Below are 14092 nucleotides of genomic sequence, written 5' to 3'. Positions count from 1 at the left end.
AATATAGATGTTTGTGTGAACATAGACTGAACATTTTGGCCCTGTCTATGAGTTGGTAAACTCCTGTTTACACATGGGTCAGTATTACAAGTTTGGTTTTCATTAATACGTCCAATAGTTATCGGATGTGTTAAATAACTCAATATTTACTACATTTTGGCAGCACAAAAATGCTGAAATGTAACATGAAATAGGATGTGGCATTTACCGTATCACGCATATTTTGGTGCGCTAAACGCAAAAATCTGCATGTTAGTCCCCAGAAAATTATAATAGGTACTATTTATCGCACCTGATAAATAACGAACCCCATGGTATTGTTATTTTTTTTTTTACATAGATCTACAGGTCATTGATGATTGAGAAACAAATATGTGCACTTTGGTATAAGGAGAAAATTTGGTGTAGATACATTTTTCAAACTCTTTTTATGGAAATCAACTATTTTATGCAGAATATAAAATACATTTTATTGATGGGATTTATGTATATTGAGTGAATGTAAATTCAACCTTGAATATATGAAAATATGTCTGTAAGGTTTAATATGATGACACCAACACACAGGCCTTCACTATATGTGGCCTGCAAATGGGCTGGATTTTCCCCACCTCTGAAATTACCGATAATGGAGGAACTGAGAACTCCCAAGGTGAGTCAAATCCAGCTCATTATGAGTTGGACTCTAATGGTCCACTAAGAAATTAGGAATTACAGAGGAAATTAGTAACTCCATTTGCGGTTCCTCTGATAATTCCTCAATTGACCAGGAACTTTCACCTATAGATTTTGCCTTCTGTTAGCTGCTGGAAACTCTGGGATGGGTGAAAAATGAGAAATCTGCAGTGTTTCCTCAGATCTCATAATTCTGAAGCGGGTGGTGACTGCTGGTACTGGCCCTTTCAGAATTAAGAGGTCACATGTAATGAGGGCCTCAATCTGTATTGGTTTGTTCAGAGTGAACATTTCTTCTCAGACCTTCATTGACGTGGAAGTAAGTGGCCATGGGCCAACTGTGGTTGAAGAGATGCAAGAGGAGTAAATACATCGTAGGAGCTGATGATCAATCGCCCAATTACAGAAAGATTCCTCTTCTGGTTTACAGAAGGACTTATGAAGCCCATCCTTTAATACTGAAGACACAACCTTCTCACTACAGGCACCACTTCAAATAGAGTGTTTACTTATTTGGCTGAGAAATATGAGGGAGCGGCAGTTACTGAAGCTCACACTCTGATTACAAACAGCAGTGCATGGACAAAAGAGAACCCGGGCACCAATACGCAGTCAATGTTCACCCCTTGAAAATTACTTTTAGGAGTACACATGGAGCTTGCCAGAAATTCCTAGAGCTCTTCCCACAAATGCATGGAATCATGGATTACATCACTGGGGAAATCCTGGGCTGCATCCCAGAAGGAGGCCTGGGATGAGTGCAGCAAAGTTTGCTGACCAAACAAGAGGTGTGCATATTCATGCTGCTCCATGGCCATTGAGTGGGACCTCAGGGTACCCACAAAAGTGGATCCAGTCTTGGGTTGCACCTTCCATTGTGAGTAAAGGAGCCAAGCTTGCACTGTGAACAGGAAACAATTCAGCTTCCTGCTCTCTTCCTGTGCACTGCTTTCTCCCCATCACACTTGCTCAGGTCTTCGTGATTTGGCACACTGGCCGTGTATGCATGTGAAGATTATATTGTCCTCTTGGCACTGCTAACGGTTGTGTGAATGTGAAAGTGTGATGTGCTTTTTTAATATTTCCCTACGATCTCTGTTTTGCTGAGAATCTGTTTTCCATATTAGGACACATTAATCAATCAACAGACGACTTTGTGACGTGTTGAATTATTAAATGTTGCTGCTGATATCGTCAAGCTAAGAACAGTTATGCCAGTCTGGAGAGGAGGTTGAGATGACAGCAGATATGGCTGGGTGCCTCACCAATGTCATCTCCAGAGCCCAAGTAAGATGACTAATGAATGACTTGGGCATGATCTCAAGCCTGGTCAGATTGGCTTGCTATGGAAGGAATTTGCTACATTGTCTTAGATTTAGGGGTGAGCTGCCCTTATATTCTGTGGTAGGCATCAAGGTATTCCACATAATTCCATGACTGACAGTTTCTACCAGACCTTTTGCCTTGTCTTGTTTTTCTACAATGATGGCACGCTTAGTTGAGTGGGATGGAGTAAACATTGACTAGCAGGTAAACTATTTAAGAAGATTATTAAGAGAGAAGCTATATTTTATGTCAACTTCTTGCAGACTCCTTCAAACTTTATTGTGTCTACACCACACTACACAAATAATGGCATCTCACTCTCTTTCTCTTTTGGGAGGACACATAGAGATGATCCAATAGCTTATATGTTCACCTGAGTGAATACAATTCTGATTAATGCTTTTTCACATACATGCCTCTTCAACTTCTCAGCCTCTTAAAGAGAACTGAGATCATTGTCACTTCTGTTGAAAAATACCAGTGGGGGCTTCACAACAGCCATTGCAGTGCTCATTCCAACAAACGTGCCAATAAACAAGCATCCTTCCTGGATTTACAAAAACACACCATGTTTCTGGCACACAGCTTTGGAAAGCCTCTCAACTCAAATACAGATGTTATTACTTGCAACGTTGATGTGACACTTAAGGTTCCTAATTATACAAGACTAAACACTGACTTGTGTGGCAATGGATGAAAGGGCTACAGAAATAGACAAATACATAATAAACATTACAGTTAATGCCTCTTCTGGGTTCCATTTGATGACAGAACTGCATGTTGTGAACACATTTGACTCCGCTAGGGTGGAGAATCAGGACCTTACCAGACCTGGCAATGCACACTGTGCCATCGAGTATCACACAATATAGTTTGCCTTCGCCAGGCTCTGGACAAAAGAAGCATTATGCTGATAACAGGGCTTTGTTGTAAGCTGAAAAAAATGAGTAGCACCAAACCGCTCACTAATGGGCCATCACCAACATGTTTTGTCATTTATCTCCAAGCTGATAGTATGTGTCAAAAGGGAAGAGACTCCCAATACTCTTCAAAACCCCCGAACCCACTTCTAATAATCACACTGTTGTTACATGTTAGTAAGGTCTGCCTGACCAGAATAGTATGTTTGTCATCATGTATTTGATTGCATTTTTAAAACAGTACCAAAGCTTAAATGCAATGTTTAAATAAGTCTAGACAAATTTAAAGATTTTCCAATTTAATAGAATAATTGTGAAAAATTTGGAGGGGGGCCCTACAATTTTTTTCCACTGGGGAGCATGGCATTAAAAAGTTTGATGACCACAGCCCTATACAAATGGCAAAGACAGCCAGACATAGGTTGCCGAGCCGGAATGTAGGTCTTTATACTAATGTGCTATATCCACTCAATTGGTAAGGACCCTTACTAGAATGGGTCCGCTCATGAAACGGCACCCTTTGCCGACTCTGGTATAATTATGAATGAGACCACCAGCCTTTATGGGGGATCGGAATCGTCCTTTGCGACCGCCCATATACATTAATAGTGGATGTCTACACTCAGGCTCCTCCTCTTTTCCTTCTCATCGCCGCTTGTTGAGCATACTAATTGCTGTGAACCCCCACTTCTGTGCAGCGCCCTACTGCTTTGTAGCTAGGTGCATGCTGTATAAGTGACATACAGGGAGTGCAGAATTATTAGGCAAATTAGTATTTTGACCACATCATCCTCTTTATGCATGTTGTCTTACTCCAAGCTGTATAGGCTCGAAAGCCTACTACCAATTAAGCATATTAGGTGATGTGCATCTCTGTAATGAGAAGGGGTGTGGTCTAATGACATCAACACCCTATATCAGGTGTGCATAATTATTAGGAAACTTCCTTTCCTTTGGCAAAATGGGTCAAAAGAAGGACTTGACAGGCTCAGAAAAGTCAAAAATAGTGAGATATCTTGCAGAGGGATGCAGCACTCTTAAAATTGCAAAGCTTCTGAAGCGTGATCATCGAACAATCAAGCGTTTCATTCAAAATAGTCAACAGGGTCGCAAGAAGCGTGTGGAAAAACCAAGGCGCAAAATAACTGCCCATGAACTGAGAAAAGTCAAGCGTGCAGCTGCCACGATGCCACTTGCCACCAGTTTGGCCATATTTCAGAGCTGCAACATCACTGGAGTGCCCAAAAGCACAAGGTGTGCAATACTCAGAGACATGGGCAAGGTAAGAAAGGCTGAAAGACGACCACCACTGAACAAGACACACAAGCTGAAACGTCAAGACTGGGCCAAGAAATATCTCAAGACTGATTTTTCTAAGGTTTTATGGACTGATGAAATGAGAGTGAGTCTTGATGGGCCAGATGGATGGGCCCGTGGCTGGATTGGTAAAGGGCAGAGCTCCAGTCCGACTCAGACGCCAGCAAGGTGGAGGTGGAGTACTGGTTTGGGCTGGTATCATCAAAGATGAGCTTGTGGGGCCTTTTCGGGTTGAGGATGGAGTCAAGCTCAACTCCCAGTCCTACTGCCAGTTCCTGGAAGACACCTTCTTCAAGCAGTGGTACAGGAAGAAGTCTGCATCCTTCAAGAAAAACATGATTTTCATGCAGGACAATGCTCCATCACACGCGTCCAAGTACTCCACAGCGTGGCTGGCAAGAAAGGGTATAAAAGAAGGAAATCTAATGACATGGCCTCCTTGTTCACCTGATCTGAACCCCATTGAGAACCTGTGGTCCATCATCAAATGTGAGATTTACAAGGAGGGAAAACAGTACACCTCTCTGAACAGTGTCTGGGAGGCTGTGGTTGCTGCTGCACGCAATGTTGATGGTGAACAGATCAAAACACTGACAGAATCCATGGATGGCAGGCTTTTGAGTGTCCTTGCAAAGAAAGGTGGCTATATTGGTCACTGATTTGTTTTGTTTTTGAATGTCAGAAATTTATATTTGTGAATGTTGAGATGTTATATTGGTTTCACTGGTAATGATAAATAATTGAAATGGGTATATATTTTTTTTTGTTAAGTTGCCTAATAATTATGCACAGTGATAGTCACCTGCACACACAGATATCCCCCTAACATAGCTAAAACTAAAAACAAACTAAAAACTACTTCCAAAAATATTCAGTTTTGATATTAATGAGTTTTTTGGGTTCATTGAGAACATGGTTGTTGTTCAATAATAAAATTAATCCTCAAAAATACAACTTGCCTAATAATTCTGCACTCCCTGTAGAAGCATGCATACATATAAATGTACACATACATATTAAATGCATGGTACACAGGCTTTTCTTCTGAAATTGTGTCACAATACCTGGGGGTTCACTCTACCTAAAAGCACACCAATGTCAGCAGTACAGACTCTGCATTGACACCTAAAGTGGTGAAAACCGTACATCAACACTGACAACTTTGAAAATGAGTTTAGTGTGTGAGATGGGGTATGGGTTTCAAGGGGAGGGGCTTTTAGCCCATCACCCCTGGCAAACCATGAAGGGCATGTGGCTTATAGTCCGGCAATGCCCAAGCCCACCCATAAATGCTTCCTCAAACACGAATAACAAAGCCATCTGTGATTGTAGCCACTGTCCAGAGGAGGTTGTAAAACCTGGGATAGACATTGGTTGCCCCATGTCATCAAACAACCTCTCGAAATTCGTTGTGTGCATTGGTTTCCGGTTCACTTTGTCCCACTGTGTGATATCGGCTCTTCACCATAAGCTTGTATGAAGGGAGCCCAAACCGCGCAGCTACACAGTAGCACCGTGTATACTGGAGCGCCTCATACACGATGCTGGAATGTGCCGTTTTGTTGCAAGGCCCACGTAAATCTGGGGTATCTGAGTACGGCTGTGTTAAGTCTTCACACAGTTTCAGTCTGCTTAGTGTGAAGCTGAGGAGGATTTTTTTCAACCAACAATGTACGAAGACATTTTAAAAAGGAGTAAAAGAGATCTTGAGCGGGAATCTTTTTGCCACTGAGCGTGTCCGGGACAGCAGCTGCCTTCCTTGATTTGAACACACCGAACTCCATCTCCGTGCCCCTATCCTGCGAGCACCCGAGACTAGGGAAGTCCCTGGAAGCGCTTCAGAGGTTCCCTGTGATGGAAGAATGATGCAGGAGGGCGGTGGGGCCATAACAAGGGCATGTGGCTGCAGGTACCGGGTAAAGTATAACTGCCACAAACAGTCTGGGGGTGGGACAATCTGCAGCTGAAAGAAAGCAATAGGCCCAGCCTTTGGATTACTTCCGGCCGCGAGGGAAGGGCGGACTGTAGACACCCCAGAGGGGGAGGAGATGGGCCTTCTTGGAAAACGCACGAATGAACTTCCATCTCATCGTGAAACGACAATAGGTGTTTGGAATCTCCACATCGGATTCGACCAGGTCTCTGATCCGCAGCACTTGTTGATTAATCCACACAGCCAACTTTCCGTGATTTACTTTAATCTCCCCCCTCACTCCTCCGTCAATGTATGCAGCAACGACTGCAGTTTGACAACTTGGGCCAGGAATTTAAAACTGCGCCCAAGCCTGATAACTTTGCACTGGTGCCAAACAGTACTTCATCTTGAACTAGTGTTAGCATCACCGGACTAGTGCAAAATCTTGTTTAGTACACTAGTCAATTGGTGCAAACTAAGTTTTGCATGGTCAGCATTACAAATGGCATTAATTCACAACTCAGCGAAATGAGTGCAACATTGCCCTGTACTGATCCGGCACTGTGACTGACCTCAAGTGAACTTGGGATTCACAGTCTATAATTGAGCTCTCATGTCAGCAGAACAGCACATCCCCGAAATCAGTGAAATCGTGCTGACCAGACCCACGGTAGATCCTGGAAGTGAGGCCAGGACTACACTGTCTGGGTTTGTACTGAGTCTTCCTGCCCTCAGCCCTTCAAGAGCACCAGAGTTTGTACTATAGAGAGAGCCCCAGGACCACAACTGAGGAGTTTCTGCTTTAATCGCTCCTGGAATCATTTAGAAGGGACCACATGTGATTGTATGGCTCCTTCTGAAGATATTTATTTGTTGATTTATTGCAGTTTTTATATAGCGTGAACCAGACAGACGGGGTATCAGAATGCTTTACATAATTAAAGATAAGAACATATAGAAGTGACAACATATACAGACATAAGTATGACAAAACCAATGAGCAGAGAAATCAATTTCATTCTTGTTCATGGCCGAGGTCTTTTTGATTCATTACATGTAATTTTATATAATTCTGCAGTAATTTTGTATTACTATTTGAAAGCAAATTATATGAATTTCACACAACCCTAATGAAAACAAGAGACTGCACTGCGATCTTGAAATCATCGGCCAAAATGAGGGGCTTGATTTTATGGAGGATTTTGCTCTGTCAACAATTGTTAGTTTGAATTGAGTATGACTGCTGCATTTAACCATGATTGTTTGGGAGCACTGCTGTGTTGAGAAAGAGATCCATAAAAATTGTGTCTCCTGTGAGCTCAATTTCAGGTGATGCAGCATCATTCAGGACTGAAGCTTTTTCATTGTTGTTCCAAGAGCATCAATGAGATGAGGCTTTTATGTATAATTATGCGTGGTGGGCTTTTTAGTGGAACAAAATGTTAGGATTGCTCAAAAAGGAGGTCATAGGCACCATGTATAAGTTGACAAGTGTGGCAGAGAAGATGAAGCCTTGTGTCTTCCCTTGTTCTAGGGGTGTGAAGAAAGTTGTTTGCCAGTAGTTTTATCCTTGTTAGTGGTGGGAAAAGTATCACTTGAACCACAATAGAACTGAGCCTTCTCGTTCATCCGTTCTATGAGGATTTTTAATAGGGAGTCATGGCTGAATGTGTTAAACGCTGTTGATAAGTCTGGAATAGCTAAAAGGCAGATTGGCCTTTGTCTAATATGGTGTGTGCATTATTCATTATGTGCAGCATTCCTAATTCTGTACTACAGCAGGTTTTGACTCTGGGTTGATAGGAGTCGCAGAGCCTTATAAAGGCTTGGCGCTGCACATAGCTCGCCAACAGTTTTGAAAAGAATGGGAGAAAGGAAACTAGTCATTAGTTGCTTAAGTCATCAGGGTCAGCATTGTATATTTTAATGAGAGAGGTGATCTGACTCACTTTGAAACTTTCTGGGACAATTCTATTTGAGAGGGGGTCATGGAGAATTTTTGGTAGGAGAAGGGAGGAAGAAATACAGACGTCCTTAATTATTTTGAATAAGATTGATAACAATTTTGAAGTTTACAAAATATTTGCAAGGATGTGAGTCAGACAGAAGAATTTGCAACTTCACACTTCCCTACTTAGAACCCATTATATATTGAAAAGTCTTAATAAAACTCTGCAACATACACCAGAAATTTTGGTATAGCAACCTATGCAGACAGAATTAGGCTAAGCAACCAAAAAGTCCAGGGACAAAAAAGGCATGGCTCAGGACCATGGCCGGCTTTAGCGCTGGTAGAGCCTGGTACGACAATCTTTTTTCACACCACCTCATGACCTCTTTCTAGGATTCCCTCACTACCACCCAGAAAATGTGTCCCTCATCTCTCTACATCTCATACATCTTATTTACTTTAAAGCACTGGTAAGGGCTGGCTTTACTAATCCACTCAGCTATCCACATAATATACAGATCTGTTCTTTGCAGCAGGCAAGTTAACCCTCTGCGCTACATTATGGAGAGTCAAAACTGCCAGTAGACAAAACTCTGATCTCCCTTTCTAGCAGGAACATTAATTACGAGAGTTACTGTGACATTTCTGGTGCACAAGGGACTCTGCAGTAGGTGCTTTAAAACTGTTAGTTATTGCTAAACATCCCTCCCCCAGGTCACTGCCCCTTCTCCAGGTCAGCGCCCAGTGCGGTTACACCAGTCACACTGCCCTAAACCCATCCCTGCTAAGACCCCTGACAGAGATAATGTTTCAGTTTAAAGTAGAGACCCACTAGGACAAAGTATGGCTTACTGCCCCTTAAAGATTAAGGGGGTTATTACAACTTTGGAGGAGGTGTTAATCCATCCCAAATGTGACGGATATACCACCAGCCATATTACGAGTTCCGTAGGATATAATGGACTCGTAATACGGCTGGTGGTATATCCGTCACATTACCGTCACTTTTGGGACGGATTAACACCTCCTCCAAAGTTGTAATAACCCCTAAATGTCTTATTCTGACTTAAGGCCTGATTTAGAGCTTGGCGGAGGGGTTACTCTACCATAACAGTGATGAATATCCGTCAAAATATAAATGCTATTGTATTCTATGGGATTTATATTTTGGCAGACGGGATATCCGTTACCGCTGTGACGGAGTAACCCCTCCGCTAAACTCTAAATCAGGCCCTAAGTGCCCAACAAGTGCAGAGTCTGACTCAGTGACTACCTAAGGTTTTGAGCTCATTGGAGCCAAACAAGGGAATAGTATAGTTTTTTTTTAACAAAGCCTTTGTTCCATTTAGTATTTATCGTGCGTTTAGAGCTTATTTACCATCAAAAGAGACTCGGTATCTCTAAAAAACAACAAAGACAAAGTCATTTTTAATAGGGATCAACATAGGTTTATGAGTTTAACACACTTTCGTTTCCATGAAGGGGTCAGTGGCTCTTTGGAGAACTTCTTAGTACTGGTAAGAAATCAACAATATTAAAAGCTAATGTGCACCTAGAACCAAAAATGATCTAATACATCCTCAGGTCTATCCGGAAGTTATCACCATGGATGTGAACCAACAAAAGTCATCAATGAATGAGAACCCCCTACAATCCACATGCAAGTAGGCTCAGGTATTCTATGAGACTGGTCTAAAAAAGTCTCAAATTGTAAACCATCTTTTCATGACCAGTCTTTAATTTTACAAAATAACCAAAGTACTAATAGACTAGATCACAAAATCTCCAGTCGCAGGGTGTGGCAGAAGGATATCAATTAGGCAGGTCAGTGTTTGCAACAATCTGTGATTGGCTGCAAACACAATGAGGGCGGCCTGCAAGGAACAACATACTGCCATACAGCACATTCTGAGGGTTTATTATAGCTTCATGCTGTCGTTTTAACACAGATTAATGCTGTATGGGGAAAGGCCTCACCTTATTGCACTGATTTACCACCTGAACACAACAGTGAGCAATTGAAAGATCACTAGAGCCGCAACCACAGAACCACGTAATTTGTCTGGTCCTCAATCAATCAATCATTTGTATTATTACCTGGTAATATGGTATGGAAACCCTCATTTATTCCAAGAGAAAAACATGCAAAAGGTTTAAGTGAAACATTAGATATGCAAGTCGATCATATTTTGGGGAGCTAATACACACTGAAATTATGTTCAAACTCAGACTCCTTTAAAGCTTGCTGTGCAGCAGACAGCAACATATTTATAGAATTGTGAAAAATATGCAAATAAGAGGTGAAGTATTCAAGAGACCTTTAGGATCAGAGCGCTCACAAAATAACGGAGCGCTTCATCTTTGAGCTATAATTGGAATGGTGAACACGTGCTGTTAATTTGCCCGATTCCTTTTGTAGAGCATGTCAGAGACCGATAAATTCTGAACAGATGTGTGAAAATAATAAAACTCAGTAATTCTTTAAAGTCCCGTTTGACTTCGTTTTTAATTTTTTTTAATTTAAAGTTATTTTGGCAGTTTTCGGTTTGTTTCAGGAAAATGTGTGTTTTGCGTCAGGTCTTACACCATAATGCTGCCCTTAAGCTGACCTGACACTGGAGCAGCGGCGCGGTAGGTGTGTCAAGGGCGATAGTGAAAAGCCCCCTCGGGCTTCAGGGCCCTGGTGCAACTGCACCTGCTGCACCGTTGAACTAGAGGGAGTGGGACCACGCGACGCCAGGATAGTGTAAGTGGGGACAGGCATCACTGTAGACAGTAGTGATGCGGGTTGTTTGTTCAGAAAGAGCAGAAACCTACCCAAACAGTGCCTGGCGCGTTTTATACCACAGTGTCTCTAGAAAGATATTTTAGGTGAACGTAACCTGAGTTAAGATAACATGACAAGTCATAAGATAACATGACATTACAAAACATAACATGCCATGACATAACATAATATAACATGGCATGCCATATGACATAGTATAACATGAAAAGACCTGTCATAACATACCATAACATAAGATGGCATAACATGTCATAACATAACATATAACATAAAATGATGTCATAACATGATATGTCATAACATGACATAACATAGCATAACATGACAAGACATGGCATCATATAACCCAGCATGACCCAATACAGTCTCATAGCAGATTCCTACACGGAATTACAGCGCAGTAAAGCACGTCCCAGTGAACCATGAGACCGGACTGCACAGGATACCATACCGTAGCATGACATACCTTAGCGTGGCATGACACGGCATATCACAGCAGTGTGGCAAAGCAACATACCAAAGCACCCCACAGCCTAATGGGACAAAGCAAAGCGTAGCATAACAACGTGCCATAACGCATGATTTCATAGCACAGGATATGCTACCATGACAAACCATAGCACTGTAAAACATAGTAAAGTGCAGCATAGCACTGCAGTTCCACAACACCACCACACCCTACAGCATAGTGTAATATAGCGCAGCAAAGCATGCCATGATGTAACGTGCCATGCGCATGTAGCATGGGATTCCATTGTTCTACTGCGTTATTTACAGCGTGGCAGAACAATATTGTATGACATAGCGTAGAACTCTTCAGCATAAACATATCCAAACTACAGCACCATAACATCACAACGTAACATAACATAGAATACTGCAACAGAAGCTGGCATACCATCCCAAGGTAGCCCGAAATAGCATCCAATAACTTGCCACATCATAGTATCGAGTAGAATACTAGAGTACTCCATAAACACAGCACAGCACCACACAAAACATATAACAATTGAAACTTATATCGGTGTTGCCATTTAATGATGACACACATCTGCAAAACATCTGCTCGTCAACCGCTGTCAGTGTGTATATGAACCCCGGAGTGCATCACTGGGGGTCACACATGACAGTGCAACATGCGAAGAAGCGGCTATGTCATATCACATTTCTTAAAGAATGCCGTTTGCTGCTTCCGCATCCTGTCCGAAGAGCCCGCTTTTCAAGCTCCTCGTTTCATGCACCAAGACTGTGGTTTAGTATTTCAGCATCTTTTCTAAAAGAGCCCTCTTTGGTGCCCGGGTCCAGAGCCCCCTCGTCGCGCTTATCAAAGGCCCGGCGCGTGTTTGGATTAGAGGGCCTCGAGGCGGGCGCTCTGGCGCCAGGCACTTTTTCCACAGATTCCATTGCTTGCCAGTTTTCATCATGTGTTAAAGAACGTAGGGCACGTTCATTTTAGGAAAGAAATAAAATACACATTTTCTTTTGGGGAAATACACAGAATGAATGTATTTTCGGCAGCAGACTGGTATGTAACCTCGAGGAAGTGAAGCAGTACGTGATAGGCACAGCATGAGGGATTCTGCTCAAAGTGAAGCCTTTAGAAGCTGTGGGTCAGTCACATAATTAAAAGCATTAATAATTGCATTATGAAGATATGATGGCGTCGAATTCCAGAGAGGGGAAAGGAGCGAAGTAAGAACAGAGACTGGAAAGGGTAAGAGGGAAAGGGGATGAGCAGTATTAAAAAAGAATCAAATGACTGAAAAAAAGAAGAACCGTACAGCGGAGGGGGAAAGGAAGGATAGAGTATGGATGGGGACGGGAAAGAACGGAAAGGAAAGGAAAACGAAAAGGAAGAAAAGGAAAAGGAAGAAAAGGAAAGGAAAGGAAAGGAAAGGAAAGGAAAGGAAAGGAAAGGAAAGGAAAGGGAAGGAAATGAAGGAAAGGAAAATAAAGGAAGGAAAGAAAGAAAAGGAAAAGGAAGAAAGGGAAGAAAAGGAAAAGGAAGGAAAGGAACGGAAAGGAAAGGAAGGAAAGAAAAGGATAGAAACGGAAAAGGAAAAAAAGGAAAAGGAAGGAAAGGAAAAGAACATGAGGGAAGTGAAGGGACAGAACAAGAATAGAAGGGAAGAGAAGAGAGGGATAGAACATGAAGGGAAGGGGTTGGATGGGGAAAGACTGACAAGGGATGTGAGGGGAAGTAGATAAATAGAATCAAAGGAGGCTCAAATCATAAGAAGGGTCGAGCAAGGCGAAGAAGGGAATTAAATGAGCGAAGAAGTGAAGGGAAATGTAATAAGATAAGTTGAAAGGGAGGGAAGGGCAGAGGAAGGGAAGAGGACAGTAAAACAAGAAGAGTGCATGCAGGATGAGTGGCCATCAGCAGTGAGACTCAGCCGGATCAAGGCTCCAGGTAAAGCCTCTCAGCCAATAAACGCTTCAGGTGAGTTGCCATCACCTGGGTAAGTTCTGTGCCCCACAGCGCAGAGGCTGGTGGAAAGCGGGGCGAGGACAGACTAAGGCTCCAACACTGCACCGTACCTGAGAGCGCCCCCTCCAGCAGGGTCTCCTCTTTCTGCAGCTGCTCTCGCTCTGGAGGCCAAAACAGCGTCTGTACGAAGTTGAGAAGACACTGAGTCCCGGCTGCAACCCTGCAGCAGAGGCGCAGAGTGTCAGACTACAATGAAAACACGAGCTCCGCTAACCCCCGCCCAGACCCGGCCCCGGCCCCCCCAGGCACGCGGTTCCCATCCCTGACATGTGCTGCTAACTTTATAGGAAGCCGCCTTCCCACGGCAGGGAGAGCGCGCTGCGCCTGGCCCCTTCCACCCCTACGAGGCCGCAGGGAGAACAGCGGCCCCCTGAGTGGCTGGGAAACACGGGGGCCCCGCTCTCGGAGCCCGCACGGCACCACCAGCACGCATTACCCCGTGCCAGGCCACCGCCCACAGAGGAGGGAGGGGGACCCGTGTGAATACAGAACAAGTGAAGGGGTCACGTCTGTACACGTAAAAGGCTAACTTCATCCCGACATTACTTGGAAACAAAATGAACTGGAACATCTTCACGAGTGCGAGGGAACGGAAATCTAACCCTTCACGCGCCGGAGCGCATGGAGGAGAGATAAAGGCCCAATGTAATGATAAACTGGTATCTGGCCCAGGGAGGCTCAAGCAGCACGTGCCAGGACTGGGCTATGA

At 43.3% G+C, this 14092-nt stretch overlaps 1 protein-coding gene across 1 annotated transcript in view; it reads right to left on the bottom strand.

Annotated features, from left to right (window-relative positions):
* The window catches only part of LOC138261145 (somatostatin receptor type 5-like), a 29393-nt gene extending 15806 nt beyond the window's left edge, over window positions 1–13587 (bottom strand). Inside the window, exon 1 of the mRNA XM_069209826.1 lies at window positions 13434–13587. The gene's annotated coding sequence lies outside the window, so the exon portion shown is untranslated. The remainder of the gene's footprint in view (window positions 1–13433) is intronic.
* Between the last annotated feature and the right edge of the window lie 505 nt (window positions 13588–14092).

The sequence above is a fragment of the Pleurodeles waltl genome, chromosome 10 (assembly GCF_031143425.1).
Source record: "Pleurodeles waltl isolate 20211129_DDA chromosome 10, aPleWal1.hap1.20221129, whole genome shotgun sequence".
Classification (NCBI taxonomy): domain Eukaryota; kingdom Metazoa; phylum Chordata; class Amphibia; order Caudata; family Salamandridae; genus Pleurodeles; species Pleurodeles waltl.
Note: the sequence above shows the minus strand (reverse complement) of the source record. Positions and strands in the feature narration are given on the sequence as shown.